This window comes from Artibeus jamaicensis, unplaced genomic scaffold, assembly GCF_021234435.1.
Source record: "Artibeus jamaicensis isolate MK-2021 breed Jamaican fruit bat unplaced genomic scaffold, CSHL_Jam_final scaffold_833, whole genome shotgun sequence".
Classification (NCBI taxonomy): Eukaryota; Metazoa; Chordata; class Mammalia; order Chiroptera; family Phyllostomidae; genus Artibeus; species Artibeus jamaicensis.
In genome coordinates, this window is record NW_026522056.1 from 22,683,586 (window position 1) to 22,709,056 (window position 25,471).

The window sequence follows — 25,471 nt, forward strand, 5'->3', positions numbered from 1 at the left end:
CTAGAATAAAATATTTTAAATCTTTAAAAGAAAATGACTCCCTGCTTTCGCTAAGTTTATCAATTGAACAACTAGCAGTTGGCCTTGTCCATGAAGAGAGTGTTCTGCATTATCAACTTGGCCGACGTGGGGTTGTTGTCCCGGAATACCCTATAGCAACAATTAATGCTAGTTAAGTGACCAAAGACGTTAAATAATGAGAGTTCATAGCCCCCACAAATTAGATGAACTGATGAGTAATGCTGATCAAAAGATAAAGAAAGAGGCCTATTTCTTTAGGAAATAAAAATATATGACTAAGGTAGTAATAGTAACTAATTTCAGGTCTATAAGAACTGCTTTCAAAAGTTAACTATTTAGCCCTGGCCGGGTGTTCGGTTGGTTAGAGCATCATCTCAATATACCAGGGTCACAGGCTCAACCCCTGGTCAAGGCACATACAAGAATCAACCAGTAAATGTATCAATAAGTGGAACAAGTCCATCTCTCTCTCTCTCCCCCCTTCTTCCTCGCTCTCTAAAATCAATAAAAAATATTTTTTAAAAGTTAACTATTTAAAGGTATTTTTAGAAAACCACATGACAGAGAAAGTTCTGTCCTCTGTCTCCCCATTCACGTCTGAACCAGCCCTGCAGGTCTACAAACACGGCACTGCCCTTTCCCTCAGGTTAAACCAGTACTTGGCCCGCGCTGTGTAACTGAGAGCTTCCACCCCGCTTTCTGGATGCCTGAAAAGTCCATATCCAAATGCAAATTATGCAAGATGGTGTTTTTAAGGAGAGAAACACAATGGAAGGGGAGCTAGAGGAGCAGAGGGGTGTGGGGGGGCTATAGAGACAAAGCGTGGAGTGGTAAGCATCTCATCAGCACCCACTCAGAGGAATTGGAAGCCTCTCAATGACCCTTCACTGGGCTCCAACAACCCGCATCCGGTCCAGTGGAGTGAGTCGTGAGTGTTCTATTCACAGTGACCTACCTCTTTTGTTGTTGGTTTGTTTTTTTAAAGCAGGAAGCTTTACACACACACACACACACACACACACACACACACACACACACACACACACACATATATATCACAAATAGGTGAGAAGTGTGTTTTATAGGTGTCTGAACTACAGGGAAATTAGCCAGTGGGTCAGTCAGTGGTAAACTGGATTGGGCCTTTGCTGACACGTCTACTCTCAGTGTCAAAGTTTATTTAACTGGTGGCTGCTGATGTGTTAACATCAAGATTACATTGGTTGAACCGAATCAGACTCCTGTGCTGTTTACACATCAGGCATGAAGACTAGCTAATTACTTACTAATCCTTGAGGGCTTTTAACACTTTTAATGCACTGACTATCCCTGGGGACCATACATATTTTTTAATGGGTTGAGGACAGACCCGTCAACACACATGCAAGCTAATAACAGAAGAGCCATACTGGTTTCCACGCATGACGATTAGACAATGGCAACAAGAGAATCATCGTCTTGTCGTGGAGGTCTTGCTTTCCCTCTCCAGCCAAAGTTGACAATCAAATATTCATGATCTATTGATTGATATTTCATTCCCATGTGCCTTCTAGTGGAGCTTTTTAATCCATCAAACATAAACTTAATAACAATATCAATTCAGCCTGGCCAGTGTGGCTCAGGTAGTTGGAACACTGTCCCGTAAGCAAAGGTTGCGGGTTCCACCCCTGGTCAGGGCACATGCCTAGGCTGCAGGTTGATTCCCTGGTCCAGGTGCACACAGAAGACAACCAGTCAATGGTTCTCTCTCACGTCAATGTTCCTCTGTCTCCCTTCCTTTCTCCATTGCTCTCTCTCAGAGTAATGAAAAAAATGTCCTTGGGTGAGAAAGATAATAATAATAACACTAGTTGCATTCGCTGATGACTTTACTAAGTGGCTGGCAATGTGCTAAGCACTTTAAGGGCATCACATGATCTCCATCTTGCTTATCACCGCATGCTCAGTCTACTTAGTAGGCCAAAGTCCCCGATACACAAACACTGGGGTGCTGGAGAAGTATTTTCTGAAACAATGAAAGCATGGAAGATAACCAGTAGGCTGGGTGAGAAGGAATATTATGAACATATTACTAAAGACCCTATCAGTACCTTGAATCCACAGTCCAGTACAGTCACCTAAAAAAGCAATTAATTTGGTTCTTGAAAAGATGAACTCGAGATGACCTAATGTCTTTTTTACTAACTCATCCTCCCTATCTCTGGCCTGTGTAAAAAAGATCCAGATCAGCACTTGGTGCACAAAAAGTGGCCGGTCAGCCACACCAGACGAAAAAACCTAAGCTTTGTGTTCCCTGCATGTTTTATCTCTGTTGGCCTGACCGAAAACTCATCTCCCTCACAGGGTACTCACCAACAAGCATTTGTGGAACAAGATTTTGAAATATTAAAATAAATGGAGTTGGAAATTTAAAAGAAGCAATAAGTTTAGAATAAATGTTATGCCTAAATCACCTCGGGTAACAAGGGCAAGGAAATTCTTAAGAACAGAGTCAGACTTCAACAGGGACCATCAGAGAGTCGGCCGCCACGCCAACAACCTGCTGGGGTTATCGCAGCTTCAGATGGCCACATCCCCAGGAAGCTAGCCTTTGGGTGGCCGCTGTGATGGAGGGCCGCGCTGTGTAAAAATCAGTGTGGGACAGGAATCGGGGAGCGGTGCCCAACCTCCTTGCCAGGTTTGAGACGCTGTGCCCAGCATGTGCACACGCCTCCTCAGGGCTGGAGCTACTGCAGAACTGGACGCCATTGAAACCCTCTGGACCCAATTACTGACCAGTAAACACAACCACGGAAGGTTTGTGGGGATTTGTTGGGGGTTTTCTTTTTCTTTTCTTTTCTTTTCTTTTCTTTTCTTTTCTTTTCTTTTCTTTCTTCCTCTTTCTTTTTTCTTTCTTGTTTCCTTCCTTCCTTCCTTCCTTCCTTCCTTCCTTCCTTCCTTCCTTCCTTCCTTCCTTCCTCCCTTCCTCCCTCCCTCCCTCCCTCCCTCTCTCCCTCTCTCTTTCTTTCTTTTGCCTTAGGAATGCCATGAAAAACTTACTGAGGCATGAAAGGGACCCTGAATCCACAAAATCGGGGAATTAGTGGTTGATTGCAATGGGGCACCTTGATTTCAGAAACGACAAAAATGTCCATCTTCAAATAAGGAAATGCTGTGACTGTGATCTCCCCTGACACATCTGTCACACTGTTCAGCCTTTTCAGGAATGGGACCTCTGCTCACCATGTCATTTTGCATATGAGGGAGTTGAGAGGCAGAGCTGTTCAGAAACACACCCCCAGAGAACACCGGACCTGAACTCCAATCCAGGGCTGTCTACTTCAAAACCAGCCGTCTTTGCCCTACCAGAGCCCGCGCTCCTCAGCAACCACTATCGCCCATGAGATACAACACTCAAGAGATGCTCAGTAATTATTATTTTTTAAAAACCACAACCATTATAATCAGTCATGGATTGCATGGTGGCCCCTAAAAGGATATGTCTAAGTCCTAACCCCCAGCACCAGTCAATGGGATCTTATTTTGAAAAGAGTCTTTGTAGATTAAGGATCTTGAGACGAGAAGATCATCCTGGATTTGCCGTGTGAACCCTAAATCCAGTGACAAGTGTCCTGGGAAAGACAGAAGCGGGGAAGACACACACGGAGGAGGCCGTGTGAAGACAGGCGGAGACTGTCTTCCCGCTGGATGCAGCCAGGAGCCAGGGAACGCCCGGGGCCACCAGAAGCCACCAGAGGCCAGAAGGATCCACCAGATGGCCTTCGGAGGGGGTGTGACCCTGCTGATACCTTGACTGTGAACCTCTGGCCCTCCAAACTCGAAGAGAATAAACCTCTGTGGTTGTAAGCCAGCCACTTTATGGCACTTTGTTCGAGCAGCGCTCGGAAACTACTCTGGAGGTCCAAGTCACCAAACAATTAAGTTTGTCATAGACCACTTAAAAATCCATATTACTGGTAGCTTTGACAAGTCCAAAATTTGAACACAGACTTCGACCCAGTACACACCGAGGAGCTGACTCTTTTCATCGATGTAATCACATGGCTCTCAATTGAGGAAGAATGCATTTAAAGAAAAATATTCATAATTAGTAGCCTATCAAAAGTCCGGTACTTTTCATCAGAGCTGATACAATATACTGAGTGATATTACAAGTTGAAAGCTAGCAAATCTAAAATGCATTTTAAAACAAACACCCTAAATTTAGGCAGAGTGTTGTCTCCAAGGCGATGGCGAATTATGGAAACCGAAGTTATCATACAGAAGCCATGGCATGCGAAAGAGCAAGCCCTGGGAATAAAGTTGATTCTTACCACCAACAAATTGATGCGGAAGAAAACTATCATTTAAAAAGAACGGAAGGAACAGTGGGAACCCTCTGTGTCACAACAAAACCACAAGACGTGGGCATCCTCTAAACACAGGAAAAAGGAATGTCTGCAAGACGAGGTACAGTCAACACCCCTGAAATAACCATGTATAACGTCGGTCGGGAACTTCGCTTAGCGGGGGGGATCACTTCATAAGTTATATAAATGTCTAACCACTATGCTGTACTCCTGAAATAATGTAATATTGAATGTCAACTATAAGTGAACAAAGAATTTTTTTATGTGCTTATAAACTGAATGGCTGCTTATTCCTCAACTGCAGAGGGATTTGCTATACTAGTGCTTCTCAAACTACCTGTGGCAAAGGATATTTTTGTAAAATATAATATGACTGGGGGGGAATCAATGAAATGAAAAATATAAAAAGCAAGCCTCAGCCCTGGCTGGTATAGCTCAGTGGATTGAGCGCGGGCCTGTGAACCAAAGGATCACGGTTTGATTCCCAATCAAGGCACATGCCTGGGTTGCAGGCCAGGTCCCCAGTAGGGGACACATGAGAGGCAAACACACATTGATGTTTCTCTCCCACTTTGCCCTTCCCTTCCCTTCCCTCTAAAAATAAATAAATAAATAATATTTAAAAAATTGTTTTAAAAGCAAGCCTCCATTTTTTCACTCTCCAAATTTTTATTATATGCAGAGATAAATTACATTCTGATAAATAAAATCAGAACAAATAAAACATAGGAAAAAAGAAAACTAATATTACACACTGTTCACTGAAAGTGTATCCATGGCCAGTTCTTTTACAGAAATGCCATGATATTCACAATGCTTTGTCTTTTGTAATTGTAATGAAACGAAATTTATGGGAGAAATAGTAATCCATGTACTAAATGTCTCTGTTCACAACCTGGACAGACTAAGTACATCAGTAAAGTTTTTAATGTGACAAACGAGTGTGCTTTGTGCTTGTTAATTTACTAATTTAACCCGGGCGGGGAGGAGGGGAGCAATACGGTTTGCAAGGATCGTGTGTACCTACAATGCTCAGTGTTTTGTTTCAGTACCAGTCATATCTGGGAAACCAGGCTCACAAAAGCTATGTTAATCGGGATAGAAGATGTTCAAGCAATTTCAGCAAGCTCGCAGTATTTTTTCCAACTTTTACTCGGAATAGAGCCAACGATGCTCTATTTTCAAAATTCATTTTTAATCTTTCATCGGTAGTCAATGCCAACACAATTTATCCAGATAAGCCAGAACTGAGTTTAAATCATCTACTGATGAAATAAACGGCTTCCAGATTCCACAGCCTTTTCGGTTACCGAAAGAAATCTAAAAAGGGGCGTGTCCTGAGGACATCCGACTGCCTCAGTTCACCCATACCCTGCATGGACCCGGTAAGCATGTCCATTAATAACGCTTGTAGACTTTGCTCAAACACCAAACTGCTATCAGCTTTTCAGTGACTACTTCCACATTTTTCACTATTTCAATGACTCGATTGAGGTATGTTCACATACAAAGGCTGCACATATTTACTGTATACACCTTGATGACTTGGGCTTTAAGTATACTCTCACGAAACAGCATGTTATGTAGCGTTAACAGCACTGTGGTTGCAGCTCATAATTGGCCGATAGGACAGATCCTACCTTGTGTTTCTGCATCCCCCTGCTCCCCGCACACAAACAATAACAAATAAAGAGGGCCAGAGGGGATGGATGTTGGTATAGTTTTACAACTTTGATTTCAAGTCTATAGGCAGGTAAGTCACAAACTAAGGAGTAAAATCTTAGGTATATGGCAAGAGGCAGGATTAGGTCTCAGATGTGACTTTGATAACATAATTTCTAGCTCTGCCTTCAAAGGAAGACTATTTCTTTTTATTTATTTCAGCTTTCTTGCACGGTAATTGACAGACCTACTCTCGGTTTTTAGATTAAGTCCCGGGGGACCTGTCCACCAACCTGAGTTGCTCTCAGCCCAATGCTGACATCTTAGGGGCCTCCCAGGTCAGGGGACGGGCTGTGGCTTTCTGCATTGAAAGTAAGACGAGGAGCCCCTTTCCCCCCACCAGCAACTCTCACCTTCAAGTCAGAGGAAGAGTTTCTTACAGCCTCTCAAGAAAGCTATGTCTAAATGGGGAACTGAAATGAACGAGAATTCTGGCTTAATCATTTTTTTAAATGACAGGTTTTTACCTCAGCTGAAGCATCCCATAGGTTAAATAGTGTCAATATATTTTAGATTTTCCTTGCATGTGCTCGGCTTTCTCTTAGGCAGAGCATGTTTCACAGAAGAAAATGGCCAATGGCTGTCCATCGGATGGAATAAAGGTCACCACGGTCCCCTGCAAGGAGGTTTTAACTGTGCATGAAAGACACCACACGCCGCTCTGGACGCACGGAAATACACGCACACACTCACTCAAGATGCGGTGATCATGATTTCCCTCCTCACTTGTGATGCCCATTTCAAAGTTTGTTAAAATTAATAACATAGCCCTGATTGGTGCGGTTCGGTTGGACATCATCTCGCAAAGCAAAGAGCCAGGGCACATTCAGCGGATTGATGTACCTCTCGCACATGATGTTTCTCTCCCTCTCTTTCTCCCTCCCTCCCCCTCTCTCTAGAAATAAATAAATACAATCCCTAAAAAATAATTAATAATATAATGCTTTTGTAGAGAAAACTCATAACACAGAAAAGCACCTGTCCTCTGGCCACGACATTACATCTCCCAAAGTTGTGAGAATGACTCCTTCTTACACAGCTCCTGCAGGTCACTAGTCACAAGGGGCACAGGTGACAGCGTTGACAAGACACGTCAGTGGTTCCAAGAGATACAACTGCACGGCGTTACGGAGTGAGACAAACTGTCATGCAGCCCAGAGCTGTCCACCCCGTACCTCTAGGAATACAAGCGGGCTGGTGACTCTGAACATTAAAGACGGCCACGCACCTATACTTCTTCTTTAAATAAACTCATTTTGGGTTAAGTGTGCTCAGAAAGGTTCTTCTCATCACCGAGTTTTCCCCTCTCATGGTCTTCAGACACAGTTTTGCCTCTAAAAACGTCATATATAATCACAATTTCAACACTTTGGTCCAGAGTTTCCATGTTTGAGCAACTTTCTTATACCAAAAAAAAAAAATCAGAAGGCCTTAAAGTAACTTATTACAATAAAGCATAACCATTTATTTCATACATTCATGATCCACCGTGAAAAAAAAATATGCAAAACCCTTCCCAGAGAAATATGAAGTGACGGGCACTGGTCACAGCACTGTGGCAAAGAGCCGTGTTGGGGTTAATTAGAGTGAGTGGAATCGGGTGGGTGTTTTATCCCCCGGACCCTTCAGCAGGACAGACAGACGGACAAGGAATGTTCACAGACACCGTCCGGGGGACTGCAGGTGGAAGGGCAGCCTTTGCCAAGGCCAAGGCCAAGAGGAAGATGGTGGGTCCTCACATTTACAACCTACTAACAGTCGGCGACCCTGACGGAGCCGGATGGGAGTACTGAGGATTTCGGGTATACTCTTACTTACAAGTGTATTGTTTAAAATTCCTAGAGCAAACAAAATCTTTTATAATTTTTTTAAAAAACAACTTTTTGCCCTGGCTGGTGTAGCTCAGTGGATTGAGCGCGGGCCTGCGAACCAGAGTATCGCGGTTTGATTCCCAGTCAGGGCATATGCCTGGGTTGCAGGCCAGTTCCCAGCAGGGGACACACAAGAGGCAACCATACATTGCTGTTTCTCTCCTTCTCTCCTTCCCTTCCCCTCTAAAGATAAATAAATTAAATTTAAAAATAAATAAATAAAAATAAAAATAAAAACTTTTTTTTTCTCTCTAAGGAGTGTTCTGACATGTAAATCCAAGTCTGAAATGCAGAGGATTCATGTCAGTGAAAATTCAAGATGCTTCCAGGTCCATAAAGTGTCAGGTTTTCTATCTTAAAAATTAAGAAGCTAGAAAAAGTTTCACCCACTTACTAGTGTTACATCCCCTCCTGGAAATGCCAAGGCCACCATTACAAATTTCCGTAGCAGAGCGGGGCAGAGGGAACCAACATTTCTACAGTATGCCCTGGGATCAGGCACGGTGTCGGTTACTGTAATGTATTACCAACTCATTCATTCCCACGACCACCCTATAAACGAGGCACAGGGGGCTGTGTGACAGGTGAAGAAAGAGACTCAGAATTTAAAAGGGTTTTTCCAGATCACGCAGCTCCCAAGTGCCAGGGCCTGAACTCAGCTTGTTTTGATTACCCTGAGCGGCCGAATCGCCCTGCCCTTCTGCTCTGCCTTTGACCACTCACCCCACTTTTTGTCTCTCTCGTCTCAGTTTCCCTTCAATTTTTTCCTGCAGCAGGGAGACAAACTCATTCACGCTTATCATTCTCTAAGGAGCTGATCCCCAAATGCTACCTATTTCGGGCCTCAGGGAAAGATGACCCTACAGATGAACTTGAAATTGCTTCTTTTCATCTTCCTCTTCTTCTCTCTCAGCAGGGTGACACCAATTAGAGACGTTCTGAACATCTGTGAAGCAATTCTATTCGCCACAGCGCTGACGAAGGTGCCCCTGTGCCCCACGGGGACGGCTCCAGGACACTGCGGGTGCCACAGGGCACAGGGCGGACCCCGGGCCAGGTGCACCTGCTTCCTGACGCCTGACGAACACCTGCTCTGGGAAACTTTGGTCTGTAATCACTCTCACTCAGAACAGAGTTCCACTGTACATAGGATCACACACCTGTTTTGCCCCGCTCTGCAAAACACTGCATTTTCCAGGGTTACAACTGCGTAGGGAACAAACTTTGCCGAGTTGAAATGTTGCCTTGAGTGGGTCCTCATTTCAGAATGTCGTGTCGCCGATGGCAACGGCGGTTCCTGTCCGGGCTCCCCAGGCAGCACAGCTAGAGCAGCTGCGTCTGCACCTGGTGGTGACGCCCGGACAGGTGCAGGCCTCTGACTACACCTGTCTTCTCACGAAGCCCTACCTCGCATGTGCTACTACAGTGCACATTCCTTTATTATAAGTTACATTCTTCCTCATTCCCACTTATTTTACAACTAGGTAACACACTGATTTTTTTAAATTAGGTCAGATTACATTTCTGGGTGGGAAAAGAAGCATTACCAGAGTATTTGCTCCTGGAAAGAAACAAGAGGTCTGCCGAGGCCACGAGGGTTGAAAAGCGCTGCTCTAAATCGAGGGGTTGTTGAATAAAAGAATTTGGATACCCTATTCGTTTTAATTAACTGTCAATTGCTGTGGAACCACGTAAATCAGTGAAGGAGACAGAAATAAAAGGCAGGTTATATAAGAAATAAAAGATCATTACATGGCTGCATCAACATGCTTGAATAACTCTTTTCCTGATTTAAGAGAAGGGGGTTGGGACAACACACTCAACAGACAGGACCAGATTATCCCATCGAGATTATTCCATGTGAAGATTTATTTTAATCTTCACATGGGTTGGAATCCCGTCTGGGTTTCTTGTTACCTCCAGCCTTATGTCCTTTTCTTGTGACTCCTGAAACACCCTACCCTCAGTTCACGTTCTTCCTCTTATTCTCCCTTTGTCCATTCTTCCACTTATTTAATTTTTTAAATCACATCATGTTTTAAATATCTAGGTAAGACATCTAAAATCCTTTGCAAGGGGAAGGAGGAGGAGGTGTGGTACAAATAACAAACACTCTGCCAAACATAAGATGCTACCAGTTTAACCACCGTATTCAAAAGGGAAACCATTCTAAGACCCAAGTCGGGCACCATGTGTTAGGAACTAAAACTCCCCCGTTTTTTGGTGCAGCGTTTTAGGGAGTCACTTTAATTTCCATAAGATTAAGTACTGAAGAAAAGTTGTCCCCAGCGATATCTCTTGCTAAACCTACAGTGTCGGTTTTCAAATGAATCATTCAAAATATGTTGGGGAAAGCCGTGCTATTTGTATTGGTCCACAAATTCATGTACATGTGGGACACAATCCAGATAATCTGCTGCTGAAATTATCGAGGAGCTTAAGGAGAAACCTCAACTGATGCACCTGAAAAGAGTGAACACCAAACAATACACGCATTAACCAGGAAAGCGTTTGGAAAGCATCATCATAACTGTCGCTGTTTTCATTGTCATTTAGTGTCGATCTGGGCACGTGCGTGTGTCGCCTCCACGTGTCACCTCCACGCATGTGTGCAAAGGCTCTATGGAGACACCCAGGCAAGCTCTTTAGAACAAGAACCTCCTAAATATGAGGCATTTCTGAAGGCGTATTCTGCAGGAGGCTATAAATATTGTTTAAAGGAGCTCTCGTGCGGTACATCTCTTTAGTTCGAAGACGGCAAAGACACCCACATGTTCTCCAGTTCTGACAGGCAGTTGGGAAACACTTGCTGTGGGAAGCTGGGTTCCCCATGTCACTGCTAAGTTCAAGTTGCTGCAAGAGGAGCAGCCATCCTGCTTTCCACAAGGCTCAAAACAGTAACTAGGCTGTTCAAGACTGACGTGATCCCTCGAGTGAAACAAAGCAAATCTCCGCACTTCAGGTCTTTATGGAGAAGTAAAGCCACAAGCAACAGCACCAGTTTTGAATTATGTAGGCTGATTTTCAGGGAATGCATAAGGGGAAAAGTTATCAAACATCTCCGCTTGCCTATCTGCATCAATACCTCAAAGGCAACATGTCCAATATGCAACTCAGAGGCCTCCCCTACTTCTAACCTTCCCCTCCCCATGCTCGTCCATCTCAGTGAACCAGCCCACTCCGGGGCCCTGGAACAGCGGTGATTTGGTCTCCAAGCCTCTCCTTTTGCTTTTACGATGCAAAGTTTTATTACATCACTTTCTGGATTAAACACTTTCCGTGGCTCCTGGTTTACTGCCTCTTAAATAACAGGCAAATGTCTCACTGGTATGAGCAGGGTAATCATGTGTCTCAGTTTGTCTGGGACAGTTACAGCTGATGGCTGCTAGTCAGGGGTATCTGTCAGTAGTGCCCCTTGCACTGGCCCAGGCAATCCCATCTGGATGAAACACTGTGCATCCCCCCACCTGCAAAGCCCCACTCCCCAGACTCTGTTCTCTCTTCTCCTCGCCTTGCACAGCACCTTCCGGGCACAGGGAATTTCTCCCAGTTCCCATCTTTCCCAATAGTCTGACTCTGTGAGAACAGGAGCCTGTGTCCTCACTGTCCCTAAATACCCGGCGCTACCTGCTGCTGACATCTCAACCCTGGATAACCCTGAAGAAGCCAACGGAAGAGAACACCGGGAATACGGCAGCTCCGTAATGAATACGTTGTAGTAGATGATGAACGAAGATCTTTTGATAAATTTAAAGAAAAAGTTACTCAGCGAGCTAGAGTTTGGGTTTAATACAGTCATTTCAACAACAAACTCTAGTTTCTAGATGAGTATGTTTAAGGGTTGTTTTGATACTAATCAAGACATTTTCATATCCCCCAACAGAATGTTCTATTATAGCTGATGCTCAGGCCCTTTGATTTCAGACATCTACAGAAGCCACATCTGTCCCATGGAATATCACACAAGGAAAAAAAACACTGTAGATCAGAATCAGTATTTGAACCAGATTTTCAGAAATACTGAGTGACGGCATGAAAAGAAAATACAGTTCTTCCTCCATAAAGAACAAAAAATATAGCTTCCTAATATTCTACTAAGCTTTAAACTCTTATGTTGAAAACCAACTTCCTTTTTAACAACAAAGGTTATGTAGCTCGGATATTTCGTGGTAAACAGAAGTGCAAAAATAATCAGCGCACACTGGCCATGATGCCAACAAGCCTGCCCCACCGTCCCTGGAAAGGCATCTAGCTGCGAGCTCGCCAAAGCCGCCTCTTCCCACCGTCCACTGCTGCACATGGGGCTCTATTCTGGGCACACGTGCGGCGGTGGAGTGAGAAGTGAGGGTTCTGAATCCAGAGCAAGAGTTTCTTCATTCGGTTAGTGTTAATGTGTACGAAAGGCCCAGGAGAACCCAGTGTGATCTGCGGCCAAAGAGCCCGTCGCCTGCTCAGTCTCATTCAGTGAACTTGAAGCAGGCCCGCCTGACGACCATCAACCAAGTACTGATACAGGTTGTATCTCAAACTTACACTCAGAGAGGCAATGGCCTGACATATTGTCACTTAATGTAGTAGAAGGAGGGAATATGCGCTTCTTCTTCCAAACCCACCATGCTTCTCCTGGAATTCCTATAACATTTGTATCTAAATTATATAGCAGATTATTCCAGAGAAGGCAACTGTCATCAGAGTCCAAGAAAACAGCACAAAGTATCTGACTTCACTAGAACTCGTTATTTGATGTGGGGTACGGCTCTCTAATCTTTTGGTCTTGCCCTCTACGCTGTACAAAAGAAGCCCCTCGTTAGTGATGGACAGGCCCCCAACTTCAGCAAATCTCTACTAACTTTCAAACACAACTATATTCCACACAATCCTCCAAATAACTAAACATTTTAAGTTACCTCTTTAAAGATTACGTGTATGAAACCAAGATGCCAGCTAAAGTATATTCACCTGAGTACCTGTCCAGGCAGTTCCAGGGGCTACTTTTTCTGGGCCTGCGTCACAGCCCAGGCCCAAACCATTGCCCAGTTTGCATTTCACATGTCAATCCAAACCCTCTTTTTCTCTGGATAAAAGAAGGCTTCCTCAGACATCTTCATTTCCTTTAAGTTCCTGTCACTCCGAGTAGCAGTTGGTGTCCTCGTCGGGACCATTTCCAAGAAGACACCCAGGCTGTAATTTCCTCTTGTCTCCAAAACTTTGAGAACAGACACCCCAGGGTCACAGGAGCTGGCCCATCACGGGGTCAGTGGCCACCGCACTCCTGACAGCCCCCACCAAGAACCAGCGCCTCTCATAAATCTCTGAGGACTGAAGCTCTCCTCCAGCTTTCTCTCTATAGTATTCTCCCCCAGAAACACACATTTCTCCAGAGTCTTGAGAGGGCACGACGCAAACTCCTTCAGGCACTGAAGGAGCCTTAGGTGCATGTGTTTGGTTATTGCGGGTGCTAAACCCAAGAATTTTTCTTCTGCAAAAAAAGGCAGCAACCCAGGCTGCCGGCATTCAGTGGACAACTGCTCAACAGTGATGAGCAGCAGGGCGACGTCTCCTCACACCCCCCCTTCCTAACCCAGGTAAAAGGAGCAAGTGCACCAAAGACAGGTGGCAGGAACTGAAAACCTGCCCATTAGAAGAAGCCGTCACGAAGTCGGGAAGCAAGCAATGCAAACGGAACCCTAAAATAACACACCGCGGCTCCTCAGGCCCTGTCTGTGCAGCCGGAAACAGACCTGTGCTTTGGTCCTCTCTGGAGAGTGCCGTGACCGCCAGGCGGGTCTGCCACACCCTCTGCAAGACAGTCCACCGAGACAGCAAGAGGAGGCCCAGAGCCAAGGCCGTTTCTGGGAGACTTGCTGGGAGGCCGGTGTCCTGCGGAGGGTCTGCGCACTGACTTGGAGACAGGAAGGAAGGCATCTCCAAAGGGAGAGGACAGAACCGACCGACAGCAGAGCTGCACGGACGTGGAGCCCCGGGCAAGTCCCAGGAAGAGCAGACTGAGGCGACAATGGGGATGTCACACCGGCACACACGCACACTCCCCGCTCCCTCTCAGAAACATCGCTGCGCAACGTTATGACAATCACGTCCACCTATATTTATTATCACATTCGCCCAAACTCCTACCTTATTAATTTCTTGATTACCTTGGACTTAGTCCTATTTTACATCATGCAGACCCATAGAAGTCATCCCTCTTTGCCCCCGATGCCCTTATTTTAAGGTACTGTCCTGGGGCCCTGACCATAGCTCAGTTGGTTGGATGTCGCCCCACAAAGCAAAAGGTCACCAGTTTGACTTCAATCAGGGCTCATGCCTGGGTAGCAGGTTCGACCCCAGTGGGGCACTGCAAGAGGCAAGCAGTGGATGTTTCTCTCTCTCTCCCTCTCTTTCTCCCTCTCTTCCCCTCTCTCCAAAATAAATACATTTCTTTAAAAATGTTTCAATTACTGTGTTGGGTACTGTCTCATTCAGTTATCCGGACCCTGCCCTATTCTTAACTCAGAATAACGTTCCTGTAACAGGAACAGATGGCAAAAGACAGACTGCACTAAATCGAACGTTTCCTCCGTGATTTTTCAGAAGTAAAGACGAGTGCGGGAGAAAATGAGTCAGCAGAAGAAAACGGTTTATGGATGAATTAGATGATATGTGTGGCGGGAAGGGGACTTCTTCCCATCTGAAGTTCCAGATTTTGTTGTCTGCAACCTGTGTGCCCAACAAGTTAAGCCTTAGGAACTGGGCAACCCCCACGACTTCCACTCCACGAGGAACCATGACTGACAGCCTCTGAGAACACTGGGCGGGTGAGAACAGCTGAGGGACAGAGAAGAAACCCGCTCTAAGGAGATGGAGAGAGAGTAAGAGAGAGTGCCGGAAACAGTCCCGCAGTGACTCCGCCCCCACCCCCCAACCCTCTGCCAGCTTTCAGGGACTCCACTGTTCCGTGGGCAAAGCCAGGTGATTCTCAGAGCTCCAGCGGGCCGGGTAAAGGTTCTTTTCAAGTAATGTACACAAGTATGTGAGGTTAGACTCGTCGGAATACGCAGGGAGCTCCACCATCCTTGCTCTCAGTACAACAGGGGCCTCTCCCAGGGGGTCCCTAGACTAAGGGCAAGATGGACCCCTGGAGCAGTGAATGGCATTACTGAATCATTTCCTAAAAGTCAGAAGTAAATTTTACTAACGTGTCACATATAGACATTGAATACATACATGATTTAAAGTATGTTTAATATCATGGCCCTGACCAGTGTGGCTCAGGGGGTTGGGCATCATCCCCCAAAGCAAAAGGCCACAGGTTCGATTCCTGGTCAGGGCACGCACCTGCAGCAGGTCAGGGCACGCACCTGCAACAGACCGATGTTTCTCTCTCTCTCAACAGTGTTTCTCTCCCCCTCTTTCTCCCTCCCTTCCCCTCTGTCTGAAAATAAACAAGTAAAATCTTTAAAAGAAAAGGAAGTAAGTACGGGTGTGTATGTGAATGAAATCTCAGTTTTGTCGTCTGTGCTGCTTAAAACACCAATCAGTGGCTGCCTCCAGGACTGTCCTGAGACGGCGTGAGGTGACTCTTAGGCCTGGGCTGGTACCAAGTACAAGCTCAATAGCCATGGTCTCCTTCCTTGGGGGAAAGGGAACTGAGGGTCAGAAGGCTCCCTCTCCGTGTCTACCTTTCAGGAGCACTCCGGGACGCTGTTATCGTGCTCAGACGCACGTTCTCAGGCCAAGAGAGGAGGGGCCTGCCTGGGTCCCAGGCCCTCCGACAAGGCTCCCTGCCCCCACACTGAGCAGCAGCCTTGCGGGACCTGACTAGCAACCGCACTGCGGGGCCACTAGCCGCGCCTCTCCCGAGCCCGAGGCCTCGACCCCAGGCTGACGACGCGCCCCAGGGCGGCACTGGACGGAACGTGCTTTCTCATCTCCGTCCCTCTGACTGCTGAAATCTCCACTTCTGGCCCCTTAAGATCAAGGTGACATGCCACCGCTTACTGGGCCATTTGCACCCCCAACAAATGTTCTCTGACACCCTCCACACGGGTAAGTCGCCTACACCAAGCAGGTGCAAACACACAGGAAAACCAGATCTGCAGTCTCCCAGAGAGCGATGCTGTGAGCAACCCAAGCCAGAGCTTTTGTTGTATTTTCAAATCATAATCAGAGGACGCCATTTTTAGCCTCACCTGAGGACACTGTTTCATTGATTTGAGAGAGAGAGAGACATCAATGTGAGAGAGAAACATTGACAGGTTGCCTCCCATACATACCTGGACTGGGGATCCAACCCACAACCTAGGCATGTGCCCTCACCTGGAATCGAACCCTCAACCTTTCGGTTACTGGATGGCCCTCCGACTAACTGAGCCACACAGGCCAAGGCGAGAAGGTACTTTTGAAGTGCAATTAGTTAGCTAGAACCATGTAAATAAAGCAAGCTACTCAATACCCTTAAGTTCTTCTTTAGGTACTTTTCCCTGCACATTTGGATGGGGGGCAGGCAGAGTGTTGAAACCTAATGGGGGAAGTGGAAACCCAGGAGTGGACCCAGGAAGAGTGGGGGGCACCACGTCCCCAGAGTCTGGATCCTGGCTGGCCGTGGTTCCCATGTCTGCCGGGAAAGCGAGGGGAGGCAGAGGAGGTGGCAGCTTTGAAAGCTCCTCTCCCAGCTCAGGTTGTCCCCACGGGACCCCAGGTCCTGCTAGCAAACCAGCTGCTCTTAGGGAAACTGCTGATTCAGTGACACATGGAAAACAGGGCCTTCTACTGCCCGGCCAGCCCACAGGACATTCCGACCCCAGAGGCCTCGGCAGCGACGCAACGGAGGCGGAAAAGGCAGTTGGTTTGAGAGGCCGCTGGGCTCTCCTTCCTAACAGGCCCCAAAAGACAACAGGGCCTCACAGCTTTTCTTTCCCATACTGCCCTTCAGTGACATCATTTATACTGCACACTCAAGCACACGCAAACACACATCTCAACCTTCAGCTCCAACGAGGCTTTTTCTTCTTTACTGTCAACTGAAAAGTCAACGTAAGAATCAGATTAAACCGTGTCCGATGATACAAAGCACCAGTTTGCTGATTTTAGAAGAAGCCAAATTCTCTTAGATTTACAGCTCACGGAAATAATGAATACACTGCGATTCTCTGACATTTTTCCTAAGTTGGAAATTCAAAGACAAGCAAACCTACTTAGGTAGACGAATGGTTCTGGAGACTTCTTAGATCTCATTGATCCCAAATCAATAAGGAACGGAAGCTCTGATTTCCAATGGACTGAGTACCAAGTCTAGGACTCAGAGTTCACTCAACTTGTTTTCAACTGTACTGGACCCTGGACAAGGTACCTGTTGCTCCCCTTGTTCGGCACCCTCGGGTGTGAAACTCTTAGAAACGATTCAATCCTGCAGGGTTATGTCCCCCCAAAATAACAGCATAGTAGCAAAAATGTACCAAGTTCTTACTGTCAGGCACTATGCTGATTATTTTGCATGAGTTTGCTCATTTCATCCACATAACAACTATAAATCAGATATAATTCTACCCTCCTCTTACAGATAAGCGGGATAAATTGATCGTGTGAAATGCCAGGACAGCACATCACCTGAACTCACGCTGTAAGTCACAACGCGCTGCTCTATGAAGTCATTTATGAGCCTGAGACTGACGCTACCATAACAGATGCAGACAAACCCACCCGCCATCACGCCCACACTCACTGTTCCACTCTTCCGGGCGTGTCCACTGCCTGGCAGAACAGGCCTTCTGAGAGCAGTTCTTAAAAGTTTGTCAACAGCTATCCATTGTCTTCATTATAAATAACCAGTCAGCAAGAATGAAGAAAACACATCCAAGTGCTCTTTTCAATTATTCCACAACCACTCGAAATGAAATTTCAAATGTGCTCGCTGGGTTACCAGGAAGACTCACTGAAATTATTAAGCTCCAGCACCTGATCTAGAGTGACGCTTTCTCTTAGAAGTTCAGTGGATTCAAAAAAGCCGTATCATTTTATAATTTCACCAAAGATTCATCTTGGAAATTTTTAAATCCCAAGACAGAAGTCTATATACGTACAACCAGGGGACGTCTAAATTGCCCCAGCGCACCCCTCTGGCCCAGGAGGAATGGACCGAGATTACTGATCCCACCACAATTACCCTGGGGGTGCCAGCTAGGACCAGGGTTAAAGACGGAAGTGAAACCCAGAGGCCCGAGACTTCACTGTCACTACCGGGACCGTTAGCACGACAGTGGGTCTCCAGCCACAGTTGAAAGTCCTGCTGCATACCAGCTACATGCCTGGCCCTTGCCAGAACAAAACCGAGGGAGCCGTGAGCCAAGTTCTCGAAGAGCTTACTGTCTAGAGGGAGGACCAGACAGGAGGATGACGGCCGACTTGTAAATCATCTCAGAAGTACAAAGGAGCAGCCCAGTCACTCCATCCGGCCAAAGCAGCCTCCACCACAGCCAACTGGTGAGCAGAGTCTGAAACACTGGGAGGCGGCCGGATGCAAAGTGGAGGGGAACGGGCATTTCTGGAGGGGGCCCTGGCACCAAGGGCCTGGGAAGCCTCTTACAGAGTGAAGGTGACATGGTTGCAAAGCAAAGCTGGACCGTCCTTCCTTATGTGGCTTACGCGTGATTTCCTCTTTACGTCATACTTTGAAGGGACAACTGCTGAGATGCTATTGAAAGTCTGTCTGTGTCCTTCAAAATTCTTAGTTGCACGTGAGAGAAACCAGTGCTGGCTCTTTTAATAGTACTAATGACAAATAATACAGATAGAATGTTTCCTGCGTGCCACGCTTGGCCCTAAATACTTTATGTAAAGTATTAATTCACCAAAACCCAATGGGCACATGCCATTCTTATTCCCATTTCAAGGCCCTGAGGAGACAGGTAACTTCTCTGCGTTGACGCAGTGACAGAAAGGCAGCGTTGGGAAGCCACCTGGCTGGGTCTCTGCTCTAAATCATGGCCTTTTGTTCACTGAAATGTCTCAGGTAATTCAGAGGACCGGGGGGAGGCACAGAGACTCAAGCTTCGGCTGCTTCAGTGAGGACTCCTGGGCAGCCACGGGTAAGCACAGACACTGCAGCTGCCCGCTGTCCGTGCTGCCTCCAGGGTGCCATCCTCCTGCAGCACCACCGCCACCCCAGGGAATGTGGGTCCCACCCCCAGTGGGTCCTTCCGGCCCCACTGCCGCGCCCCACGCGAAACAACTTCCAAGTCTGGAAGTTGAGGCCTGGCCGGCACCACGCCCTCGATGCCAGGCAGTCCACGAAAGCAAGTCCACGGCAGGTTGAGCACCCACATAGAGAAATGCGGTTTCTGCCCGTCCAAGGGTCAAAAGGAGGATGCAGGTGTTCCCTCAGTCTGCTGGGGGAACAAAATACCACCCCTGGGTGGCCGGAAACAAGGGAAACGTACGTCGTCCCCCACAGCCTGGAGGCTGGGAGTCGGGAGCAGAAGTGCTTCCCTCTAGAGGTCGGCAGGGGAAATCCACGGCCTGCCTCTCCTGAGTCCTGGGGGTGACCGGCAATCCCTGGCCAACCTTGGCTTGTGGACACGTCACTAAATCTCTGCCTCCATCTTCACGTGGCCTTCCCCCTGCATCTGTGCCTTTCGTCCTCCTGTAAGGACACCGGTCATATTGGAGTCAGGGCCCACCCTACTCTGGCACAATCCCATCTTAATTTCACCTGCAAAGACTCTATTTCCAAGTAAGGCCATCCGCACAGGTACCAGAACTTAGGGCTTCAACATATCCTTTTGGGGGATATATTCAACCCTTAACGACAGGAAATTACAGACAGAGGAAGGGGGTTCAGAGGATGAGCAGCCCCCCAAAATGAGGAATAGCCCATGTACCTCCATCGCTATGAGGGCCTTCATTTCATCGAATAGTGAAATGATTTCAAAGCAAAGCTGGATATGCCGAAAGCAATGAAAGTTCTGACAGCTCTTCCAGGGGACTCAGCTAGACAGGGTTTGCAGCCAGGGTGCAGTGGGCTGCCGGCGTCTGCACGGTGCCCCCCCCCCAAAACCGTGCAGACAGGCCTTCTCCCCTAGTGCCCCACGGCAGCTGCCGAGGTGCTCTTTCATCTTCAAAAAGAGAAGACCTGGCCTGGAGGGGCCATCGTGGGTTTAAGCAGAAAGATAAATGGGGATTTTAACTGTGAGTATGAGTTCCCTAAGCCATAATTTTCCAACTGAATAGGTATATGATGGATGTTTAAAATGCACGTTATTTACAGAGCGGGCCTGGTCTTTTGTGCCGCTTCTCATATCGTCCTAACTCTTTTCAAACCTGACCACAGATATCAAAAGGGCACCCTTTTCACCAACAATGCACCAGCTTCCGAACAAATGCAAATGCTAATAAAACAAATGCAAGAATTAAAAAGCACTTTGCTTTGAGAGAGAGCAGAGCAGTCGATCTCCAACAAATCCTAACTTGGATGGTCCAGGTTTTCAGAAACCCAAGTAAGACTCAAAGTTAGGGGATCCAGCTGACCGTCTGCTGGGAATGAAGTCAGTCATCTGTTCTCCTTTAAGAGGCAGAACATGAGGTGCAAAAAGCTGAGCTATTCTCGGGTTCCCGGCTAAGAGGGTGACCTCCAGCTACCCCTCTAAGCTCTACAGTGGACCTCAGGACTCTGTTTGGGCAGTCAGGCCATTACGTCCCAAATGGCGCTCATCATCTCCTCTACTTCCGCCGGCTTTCAAGCCATGTACTGAGTGAGATCTTCCGGTGAAAAATCCGATTCACCTTTTATTTTCTTCACCTCATAAATCGACTCAGCCACCAAAAACAGTCAGCTCCATGGTCCTCTGAGAGCCCTCCACTCCTCTTCGTTGCCCCCCGCCCCGCGGCTGATACAGGGCTTCTGAAACTGGCATGAGTTACCCCTGGACCATATGAGGTCATTTTAAGTGACACCTACTTGATTTTTTTTAACTAAAAGAGTAATACACTAACTCTAATGGGGATTAGAAAACTATAATTATCCAATGAAACCCATACTTTCCCATGAAATACAAACTTTTCTTTTTACTTCATTTAAATAAAAAACAGGACAAGTGAAAGGAAAATATTAAGTGAATAACAGGAAAATCTTGAGGGGGAGTGCTCACGCCTGGCAGGGCTGGGAAACCCTGCTCTGTGGGGACCCCCAGCATCTACTACTGGACTGCATCACCCTTCAACTGCTGCCCGGTCTCCTGGCCTCGAGGCCCTTCCATCCATCCTGCACACCACAGCCAGACAGGTCTCCCGACCTGTCTCCCGCCCTCATTTCTCTCCCAAACTCACCCATCTTTACCTACCCCAGACATTCTGAATTCCACCTGCGTTTCCAGATCCCACCAAGGGCCTAGCTACGCATCGTTCTGGTCACCCCCGAGGTTGCAGCATGACCGACCCCCCACAGACTCGCTCACTTCCAGCGCCATGCCTGGGTCCCACTGCTTCCACGACCTTCCCCCAACCCCCCTCCTTCTCTGTCTCTTCGAAACCCACCCCGTCCTTCAGGAGGCAGGCAGGTCCTCTCTCCTTTTCTACCCGACAGCCTCTCCCACTCCCCGACCTGCTCTTCACGGGCACCCACCATGCCAACCACCCACCTTGACTCCTGATTACATGCTATTATCCACTGCATTCGAACGGCTGGCTCACCGAGAGCCGGTCCCGTCTACCACTACAACGGGAAGTCCTTGAGGAGGAGAATCTTAGATCTTTATACATATTTATACACATGAATTATTCCATCGTTATGAAAGGATAACTCACATTAGGGGCTCAAAACATCTCTTCATCCCACTTTTTAAGAGAAGCCATGTTTTATTCATCCATCCAGTAAACATTTACCGAGTGCCGACAGGTGTCAAGCTGTGACGAAGACACGGACTGCCACTGAGGAACCTGCCGGCCAGTACAGGAGGCACACACGTCAGCAGCTGATGCCTCACAGCATGACAGTGCTGCCATTACACAGGTAGTAACACAGGCCACACGAGTGATGCCCTGCAGAGAGGACCTGGAGGAAGACCGAGAGCGAAGGGGGTGTGACAGCTTCTGGAAGGTGACAAGTTTCCAGAGCCTGGATGGAGCACAGGGTCGTGGGGGAAGGGATGGGAGGGGCACTAAAAACGGTGGACTGGCCATCGCATGAAGAGCCTCGGTCTAGAACTTGGTCCACGGGCAGGAGAGGCAGTAAAAAGAGACGTAACCCAACCAGCTTGGCTTTAGGAGAAATTTAAAAAACCCCTCTGAGGACACATGGAAGATGAATTGGACTGCGAGCAAGGTCAGTTTGGAAGAAACTGTAACCAAACAGAAGATTGAAACAACAGAGATGAAGAGGGAGGGGCAGATTCGAGAAACACCTGGGAGGTAGAAGTCAGCAGGATGTTCTGACCAACCAGTGGTGCATTCCGCTGTCGAATCAAAAGAGTCTAGGGATTAACTCCTTCGAGAAAAGTTTATTATCTCCTTAAAAAATTACCCATGTCATCTCTCTCTTGTGTTACTGTGGCTAAGTTCAAGGAATCGCTGACTCTAGTCTCTACTCTTACAAACTACAAGAACCTCACTTTGCACTGAATAGATAAGACACACATGGTGGCTGAGACTGATCCACAAAACCTGCCCTCAACTCAAAAGTCAGCACATCACCCCATCAGCAAGGAAGGGCCTAACCAGATTTTGCTCCCTGGCTCTATCTGCACTAAGGATAAGCCGCCTTGAACCAAAGAACACACTTGGGTCTGAACTGTCCCGATTCTCCAGGGCATAGGAAACTTAGGCCAGAATTGCTCTTAAGGTGTAAAAATGCTAAGGGTGTCATACAATATACTCATATGCCTTTTTTTCATATAAAAAACATTCAAAAGAGTGTAAAATATATTGAAATACCAAGAGAGGTGACCTTTTGAAAGCACATTCATGTTCTCCTGGGAAATAAAGAATATGGTCATTCACCACCAAGTGTAATACTCCTCACTTGCACCCGCCTGGCTAAAGGAGCCAACACAGGTAGTTTCAAATTAAAACGGTTGGAGCAGCGAGGCTGAGAATGGGTGTCCGCAGATGGGAAGGAAGGCAACAGGATGCTGTTTATTGGAACCTGTCTGTGATTATAACTTGCTAGAACTTTATCCGTCATCTCCCTACCACTGCCTTTGCTCTGGTCGCCGAGACGAGCCCCGAGAGGCAGGCATTTCATGTACCATTTGGGGATGTCAGGAAACAGGATTCCCTTGCAAAATGAGCACTTTCCCCACATACCTCACAGACGGAGGCACATGACTCCAATAAGCAGAAAGGGCAAAGGTTATGTCTAACGTTTTCTATGTAAGTGCTCGGAAATCCCGTGCTGGCTCATTAGAGAGCCACTGCCCAGCCCGAATCTGTAATGGAAGCGTGGACTGGGAGGGCCCCTTACAGATGGGACAGGGGTCCTGTTACTCGCCAGGGACCCAGCTGGTTCATGGCAGGCCCTGATTAAACCTCCAGGGTCCATTCACGGCTCCCAGGAAACTCATGTCCCTTAAAATAACAGAACATGAGGAACTGGGACACAATCAACTGTGCCCCAGAATTAGTTTCTATAAAATGGAAACTAATAAATTAATGAAGGGGGTGGTGTGCGGGCCCCTTCTCCCCTCTGCTCATATTAGTTAGCTGGGCAGGGGAAAAACTGATTTAAACTGTCTTAAGATGTCAGTTTAGGGGCTTTTGTTTTTACCTTTCTTTTCAAATCCTTTAAAACTCTATTATTACAAGTGTTTGCTTTTGTGGCCTGCACGAACAATGGCAAATATCAAATGCAAAGTACCATGATTTGGGGGATGTCTCAGTCATAAGCAACATCTTTTAGGAACATGCTCTGTGGAAACTTCCTAGTGGAAAAATTACTTTCCAATCTCGATCAATCGAATGCCCCAAACTTGGTGGCCCTACATGTGAACTGTAAAGAAAGCACTCATCCCCAGGGCTGGGGAAGGGGACAGGGGACAGAATTAAAAGTCAATAGCCTCATTTAGAGGAGGCTCCAACGGCCTCACCAGCAAGGGGTGTGGGGCCTTGGAAACCATTGCCCGCCTTCAGGAATAAGGCGCTAAGGATTATGGATGTTTCCCTCCTTGTGGAAAGTTTTGCTTTTTCTCTAGTTTTAGAAAGGGAGGAAGAATGACCTCCCATCTATTTGGTCTAACTCCAGATCATCCGTGCACATTTTATCATTCACCTTGATTAGAACAATGGCCAGACTTCCATCCTCCTTCTGCCCAGAAACTCTCACCGGGAAATTAACATGCAAGGTGAACGATGAACACACCTCCTGGTCTGTAAACCTGTGGACTTCCTGGGTGCCAGGAGGCCTGGGGATTCTTAGGGTTATTTTAGACTTGGTAGCGTCTGCTGGGGGCTTGCACAGTCACACTGATTGTCAAGATTGAAAGTTTCAGAATCTCTATCTAACGGTCCTGTTGCAGGGTATATTTAAGTTTTCAATGTGCCTACTCTAGCATCTTGAGCTTAAGTGCGGTTTATTCTGAAGGTGTGCAAAACAGCAGGCTACGTGTCAAGGGTATTGCTGTAAATCACATTTCAAACTGGTACAACATCTTTATGTCGCCAGATTTTGCAATAAAAAAAAGATGGTTATTTTATTAGGTTTATATTCACAGAAATGTGGTCACAAGACATTTTTAAAGCATGAGATACGGGCCCCCGTGTTTTAAAACTTGCTGTTTTAGGAGGGAGACAGCAGCGTGAGACTGTAAGCAGTTTTCCCAGTTAAGACAGGACTTACAAAGATGGGACATAGAAGTGCTTTCGGATACAACCTCGGCCCTCCCATTACACTGTGTTTAGCAGAGAATGAATTCTTCCAGGATGAAAAACAAACAAAAACTGATGTCTTGCAAATGGTCAGCAATAAGTACGGCAAAGCCAAGGAAAGCCTACGTCCCCCTCCTTCAGCAATCCCTCCAGGATTTTCTCCCTGGATTCCCAAGTCACACACCAAAGCCATTCCGTCCTATTTCCAAGGGGAACTAACTGGCTCTTCCAGACACATCACTGCATTTGCAGATGAAACCTTCCTCAAAGCCTGCATTTCCATTTACCGTTTTTGCTTGCCCTTCCCATCTGACACGCAAACACCAGAGACCGCCTCCATTCTTTCCACACAGCCAAATCCAAAGCAACGTATGTTGCACCCACACCGAATCATGTGAGCATTCAATCCGCATACACACCATTGCCCCACAGAATGCACTCAATGAGCTCCAACAGAGCTCGCCGCGTGCCAATCGGAGGAGCCGGAGACGTCTGCGGGCTCTTTCCGGACTCAAACCACCCAGAACGGTGCCTGGAACCTGTTCCCTTTTCCGAAAGGGAGCTGTTTAAATGCCCACTGGGATAACTGGCCACGCTGCAGGCGCCAGCGAGCCGGGTACTGCAGGCGACACCGGACGCAGGCTCTGCCACAAAGCT

General features: G+C 47.1%; 1 protein-coding gene across 8 annotated transcripts in view; it reads right to left on the minus strand.

The window, feature by feature from the left end:
• The window catches only part of STOX2 (storkhead box 2), a 180,614-nt gene that overhangs the window by 69,225 nt on the left and 85,918 nt on the right, over positions 1–25,471 (minus strand). The gene's annotated exons all lie outside the window — the stretch shown is intronic.